At 35.8% G+C, this 7,206-nt stretch overlaps 1 long non-coding RNA gene across 1 annotated transcript; it reads right to left on the bottom strand.

Annotated features, from left to right (window-relative positions):
- Positions 1 to 1,399: 1,399 nt before the first annotated feature.
- Positions 1,400 to 6,764, bottom strand: LOC311582710. The gene is made up of 3 exons (XR_014774205.1): positions 6,597 to 6,764; positions 5,678 to 5,893; positions 1,400 to 3,320 (listed from the first exon to the last, which is right to left on the bottom strand). It is a non-coding gene; the product is annotated as an uncharacterized lncRNA (long non-coding RNA).
- Between the last annotated feature and the right edge of the window lie 442 nt (positions 6,765 to 7,206).

Consider the following 7,206-nt stretch of genomic DNA (forward strand, 5'->3'; position numbering starts at 1 on the left):
ACAGCTCAGGATCTCAACAGTGGCGTCTGGAGGAAACTGGTGCCTGTCACGCCCCTGCATTGTAAACGTAATTATCTTATATTTTTATAAACAATTTGTAACTATTTTTGAAGAAAATAAATTCTTCTTAAAGGTTTTACTGCTTGTTATGATATCCATTGTTACATTTACAAAACAATTAGTAATTTGATGTCTGTAACAACGTATGATTTTTGATTGCATACAATATTCTATGTTCATTGCCATCCACTATGATTAAAGATTTTACTTCCCTTCCTAAAAAAAAAAATAGTTTGTGAGCATTATCTCTGTTAGTATGATCACAATAAAAATATTTTAGTCCTGTTTTATGAGCTTGTTTACCAGTAAAGAAGCCAAAAATCACGATGGCTAAGGGAGCATTCTCAAACTTCACAATGGCCAAGGAACAAGAACACAGAACACATAGGAATCTACTTGATTATGCCAAGAATTGTCCTGATAAGCCTCACTCTTTTATCTCCTTTTCTGTTGAAAAAAAAAATGGGTGGTCCTATCCTACTGTTGTTATCAGTCTATTACTCACTTTCTGTCCTTGCCTCAAAATACATTTACTATGTTTTCCTAGGCCAGAGAAGAAGAATCTGTTTAAATCTCCCTCTGCCTCAGGATTCAGAGCACCCTGTTGCCACCTTGCTTTCCTTGCTCCTCCCATAAAGCCCTGTAGCTAAAGTGGTGAGCCAGTGAACCAGTAGGAGACTATGGACTGGTATTGAAAGAGGAGGTAAATACCACGTGAGTCTTTCTGCTTCTGGGTTAACTCATTCATTATGATCTTCTGTAATCCCATCCATTTGTCAAAAAAAAAATTGGGATTTCTTGTTTTTAATAGCTGAGTAGTATTCCATAGTGTAAATGTACCACAATTTCTTTACCCATTCTTCAACTGTGGGGCATTTAGGCTGTTTCCAGGTTCCCGCTATTATGAATGAGGCTGCTATGAACGTGATTTAGCTTATGTCCTTGTTATGTGGTGGAGCATTTGCTGGGTGTATTCCAAGGAGTGGAATAGCTGGGTCTTGAGGAAGCCCTATTCCCAGTTTTCTGTGATAGCGCCAGATAGATTTCCAAAGTGGCTGTACAAGTTTGCATTCCCACCAGCAATGAAGGAGTGTTCCTCTCTCTCCACATCCTTGCCAGCATGTGGTGTCACTTAAATTTTTTATCTTAGCCATTCTAATGGGTGTAACATGGAATCTCAGAGTCGTTTTGATTTGCATTTCTCTGATGACTAAAGACGTTGAGCAATTCTTTAAGTGTTTCTCAGCCATTCAGTGTTCCTCTGTTGAGAATTCTCTGTTGGACACTACCCCAAAGTGCATGTCCCACGAAAGTCTTCACTTACCAGGAGACTGGGGTAGATGTGAGGACATCCTACTGAGACTCTAAGTAAGAGAAATATAGGAGATGAGGAAATAGAAGGACCCAGAGGGTCCTAGAAACCTACAAGAAGAACAGCATAATGGGTAGATCGGGGCACAGGGGTTTGTGCTCAAACTATTGCACTAACCAAGGACAATACAATAGTAAACATCAACCCCCTACTCTGACCTACCCAATGGACAGGAATTCTCCACAGTTATGTGGAGAGTGGGGACTGACTTTGACATCAGCTCTGGTGCTCCATATTTGACCACCTCCTCTTGGTGGGAAGGCCTGGTGGCACTCAAAGAAAGAATAAGCAGGATAACAAGATGAGACTTGATAGCCTATGACCATATAGTGGGGGAGGAGGTCCCCTCAGTCGTAGACCTAGGGGAGGGGAATAGGGTGAAAGCGGGAGGGAAGGAGGAATGGGAGGATACAAGTGATGGAATAACAATTGAATTGTAATCTGAATAAATTAATAAAATAAAAAAGAAGAAAACTCGATATCCAATTGTATTGATTATAGTATGAAACCATGAAGCGCTAACATGTTCAAGTAACTTGATGGCCACTAGTCGATTTTAAAATTTAAATCAGGAAAGTCATAGTTTAAGAAAAATTAAAATTATGTTAGTGCATAAATGCATATAAAATTACATTCAAATTAAATTAAATATAAACAATGAAAAAAAAAGAAAGAGGAGGTAAAAATGAGAGAGAAAAATAGTCTTTGCTAGGGATGGAAATTGCATAGACTTAATGGGAATTTTAAACTCCCTTTTACTTCCCAGTGAACAAACGCACAACTTTTAGCATCCTTTTTTTACATCCTAAATCTCAGAACCCTGGTAACATTAAGTGACTTGGTGCAAAAGTCCTTCAAGAGAAATTATTCCCCATCTAAGAAATAGTGACAAATACCAGATATAGTACTCTCACGCTAGTCAAACCAATGCCGTGGAAAGCAATAACACTGCCTGCTTTGATTCACATTGTGTTTATGTGCATTGCACTTGTAGGCTGTTTATCTTATTCAATGGCAGCTCAATATAAGACTGAGAGCTATAAAGAATTTATTCTATACTCCCTTCCCAAGTTCTTTTCTGGCTAAAATAGTAGAGACTTATTTTCTTTGAGTGCTGGAGTCTTCTGCCGTCTTATAGCTCACTCTTTTTGTGTGTCTAGTGAGTGCGTTATTTTCTCCTTTTTTTTTCTGAATAAAGAAATGACTTAATGACATTCAGTATAAAGTAAATTTTCTAAAGTTGTTTCTAAAATGCATATGTCTTTATAACATATCTTTATATTTCTGTAAAAATGTAATCAACCCATAGCAAGCACATATTCTCTTCCGGAAGAAAATATTTACCTGACCACATGTGCTTTCCTTCTATACGAAATTGAGTCCAACTATGAAGACTGAAAACCCTGGATTCTTTCTTCCTAAGCCAACTGAAAACAACTGATTTTTTTTTGAATTTCTGAATCAATGAGTAACAAAAATCTGACCAAACAGACATGATAATATAACTGAAGGCAAATAAGAAAAACATCTTTCCCTGATAAAAATATTGCCCCGAGACATACCCCAACTTCTTACATTTTATTCTAGACAATGAAATATATGCATATTTGACAACCTTTTCATTGTTGGAACTCCACAAGAATGAGAACTCGAATGAAGCTGCAGTATAGCAGAAACCAAACAAAAGTATCCACTGACTGAAGACATCATTAAGCAATGACAGGATGCATAATTATAATCCGTGTACTTCCTTTAGATTTCTTCAGAAACAAGGTTTAGTCTCACGAAGTTGCAGAAATCCAACCTTTCTCAGGAAACAAATTGTCAATAACTCTTCATTGATCAAATCATCAATAATCTTTGATCTTGAATATTTTTGCCCATAACACTAAAGACCAAACATAAAAATCAAATCAGTAATGATTAGCTACTTGACCTTGACTGTGTTGGTTATCAGTTTGATCACTGACAATCAAAGTATTCGACCTGAAGTGTCTTCAAAGTTTCTAAAATGTATTCTAATCTCATGTGGCTTTGAAAATATTCTAAAGATTGACAAAAATGTACATTATTAAATATAGTCTAGATGCTATCATCAGCCACCAGGAAACTTTATCCTATGTACAATGAATTCTAACTCAGAAAATATAAAAAGTTTAACTTTAAAGATGGGCTACAATGGAATTATAAACCAGCAGACATTTAAAAATACATGAAAATGAGTTAAATAAGTAGTTCTGAATCTAAAATACAGTTTTATTTCTGGACTGTTGAGACAGAGCCACGGGTCAGAAGGGGAGTAAATGGGATCAAAGTATAGAAGAAACCCTTGAAAAGCAAAGACAAAGAATGACAAAAGAGATCTCCAGAAACTGACCAAAAGACAAGCTCAAAAGATAGCTCAAAGATAAAACTTAACAACTACCCTGAATTAGTCACATAAAATTAACTACTTAAAATTATTCCTCAAATTGATTTCTTAAATTGTCCTAGGCCTCATGTAAGGCTTATGAAAATAAACCTCATAGTTAAAGGTTTAAAATTTGAATAATGAAACCCCACAAGTGAGTCTCCATTCAGGAAACATAACAGAATGGCGGCAATCCAAACTTAGCTCTTAGAGTAGCCACTAACCCCATATGACCTTTTCGAACATTACATACAAAATACTCAACTGCAGAGTCTCTCTTGTGCCATTCTGTGACTCAGCCACACCTGTGCAGCACCAACCATTCTGAGTAGCAGACCTTAAATGTCTGCATCTCCACAATAAATTCCATTACAGACCATGAATGGGCTAACAGTCGGCCAGTGCTGGTGTCTGTGTGCATGTATGTAAGGGCAATTAATGCAAAAAAGAGGCTTTAGCTTTAAAAAAAAAAAAAAAAAGAGCAAAGAGTCAGATTGTGAGGGATTGAAGAAAGGAAAAGGAAGGGAAAGTGACGTGATTATATTATCATCTAAACAATAAAAGAAAAATAAATAAATAAATAAATAAATAAATAAATAAATAACAACCCCTCCCTTCCCTATGTTGCATCCTTTTCCCTTATGATCTCTATCTCCCTCCCCCAAGCCAGCACTGGAGCTTTGCTTTGGCTGTCACACTTGCCTGAGCCGAGCAGAAGCAATAGATCATCTATCATTATTGAACACTAAAATTACCTTTCTCTCATGATTGTACACTAAATATATATTCAAATGTTCATTTAATTTATGTTACTTACTTCAGTATCTATATTTTACTGATGAGTAAAATGAACTGGATCAAAGATACTTGTATAACGGGCATGAATGTTGTTCCAAAACTAAGGGATCATGGGAGGCTCCGGCCTTGCATATAAACACAAACACACAAAAATGTTTTAAACATAACACTCACTTTTGTAGACATTGGGAAAGAAAATGTGTGTCTTGGTTTAGAAAAATAGAAGCACGTGGACCATTCTATACTATTAAGCAAAGCATATAAGATATCCTATGGTAAAACTAAACTGGGAGTGTAAGATAAGACCACCTGGGTAGCAACTTGTAAGTTTGAGACTCATCTAAAAAATGTATTTGACCCTAGCAAAAACATTCTCTTTCTACACTAACAAGTTTTAGAGGTCACTAAAAGGTATGTTACCATAATTTATCAACACTTTCTGTTTCTATATTTACCTATTTAATTGTTTTATGCAGCTCATTTTTAAAATATTCTTCTTTTTATTTTTTTATTAATTAAACATTTTTTGTTTTTACATATACATTTGTATTATTATACATGTATACAATGAACTACCTATAACAAGAAGAACCATGACACAATCAGGAATTATATGAATGTTACATTCTTAGTGTTTTGGCTATTTTTATTTGACAGCCTTGAAGAAAACATCTTTCCTATCTTGGTGCATCTAAAATTCTAAATATAAATTAATCTCCATCAAATCTTGTCGTATCAATTTAAACATCTAGCTAGACCAAAAAACATCTTAACCTCTAAACAACTAAGCTTCATTGTAAAACTAAACTATCTGGTCTTCAACACCATCAGAGACTTGAAAAGGAATAAACTTAATTGCCTGAGTATGCCAGGAGTACAAGTTAGTAGCTTTCCAAATGAGAAGATGTCAGAGACAGTTTTCTACCTGAATAGTCACCCAAAACTCTCTATAATGTTGGAGCATCTTCTTCAGCCTTCTGGTCCAATATATCTGACAGACATATTTGTGAGGCAGGAACTATTGAGGACTGGCTTACCCTATCTTGGCAGAGTTTGACCATCAACTTTGCCTGCATCCAATCTTGCTCTTTTTTAGGCAGAATTCTGTCTGTGGTAGAAATGAAGACATTTTGGCCAGTAGCTTGTGTGCCATATTTGAAGCTATCTCCATAAGGAGGTTCTTTGATGCTCATCTTCCTCTTTGAGGTAGGCTAGGTGTTGCCAGGAGTTAACCTGTCTCATAGTAAGTAAATCTTTAAAATAATAAAAACATTATTAAATGCCATGTTATGCATGTCTCTGAGGTTTTTGAAGACCTTATCTAACTACCCTACCTCATCTTTCTATAGAATCATATCTATCTACCACATCTAACATGTATATTCCTGTAATATATGTAGTCTAGTAAATGACAAAACTATGATTTGATCAACTAATAATTAACTTATATAACTTGTTTTTTCTAAACAACCTGCAATAGCACTTTCAAAGTATTAGAATTAAACATTGCACTATAATTGAGTTACATGGGTACAATGCCTCATATTAGAGTGGAAATGTGTGTGTGTGTGTGTGTGTGTGTGTGTGTGTGTGTGTGTGTGTGTGAAGATTAACCTTACATTTGAATTCTATACCACTGTTTCTAAAAGTACACTTATTTTGAAGCTATATACAAAATTCTATACCAGTGAATTAAAAACACCCTTGTGAATTGAGGCATTAAGTTGAGGAGTAGATTCAATAATCTACTTTTTGTACTATCTTCCCTGTATATTTCTATATTCCCCCTTCTTTCTTTTTAACCCCTATCTCCAAAAGCAAGAATGTAAGATAAAAGTAAACAGAGACATCCCTGAGCCCAACCGTGTTTTCCTTCTAAATGATACCAATATAACTTGTAACCAACTTCCATTGATAATAACCCTCTACAGCCCAAGAAAGCAACCAAAAACCTACCTGACCCCATTTAAAGGAAATGGGTTGTCATTCTCTTAGGGTTTCTTCTGGCTGATTTTGGATGAATAGTATCTTTGTATGTAGCCTAAAAAGAAGCAGGGAAATAGTTAAACAAGCTAGGAATAACATTTGTGGTCCAGTTTCTAAATGTTGAGAAATTCCAGGCTTAATTAGAGTCCTTCATGGGACAGTCTAAAATGTTGGAACAATTTGGACTGGAAGCTTTCTTTGAAAGCGTCCTGAGAGCTATCCTGTTCTGATGGGGAACAGCAATTGAAGCACTTGGTGCTGGAACATGAGGGATGCAGGATGTCAGTGTCCAGTATGCTGAGAGGAATGCATCTTTTCAGGTCTGATCCAAAGTCAGTGTACAATTCTTTAGTTCTCAAAGCATATAATTTTCACAAGTGTTATGCAGTACTAAATTATAAGTGTATAGGGTGTGTGTGATGCATAGAACAATGAAATGCTGGTTTTCGGCTCTTTGTATGAGCAGGGAAAAAGACATCAGTAAATCTTCATTCATGCCATATGAAGAATGGCATCTAATAGTAAATCGTAGGGGTTTGTAGCAAATAAGAAGCATTGCCTATGCCTAGCCATTCGTGTC

The sequence above is a fragment of the Acomys minous genome (assembly GCF_964271855.1).
Source record: "Acomys minous genome assembly, chromosome: 14".
Classification (NCBI taxonomy): domain Eukaryota; kingdom Metazoa; phylum Chordata; class Mammalia; order Rodentia; family Muridae; genus Acomys; species Acomys minous.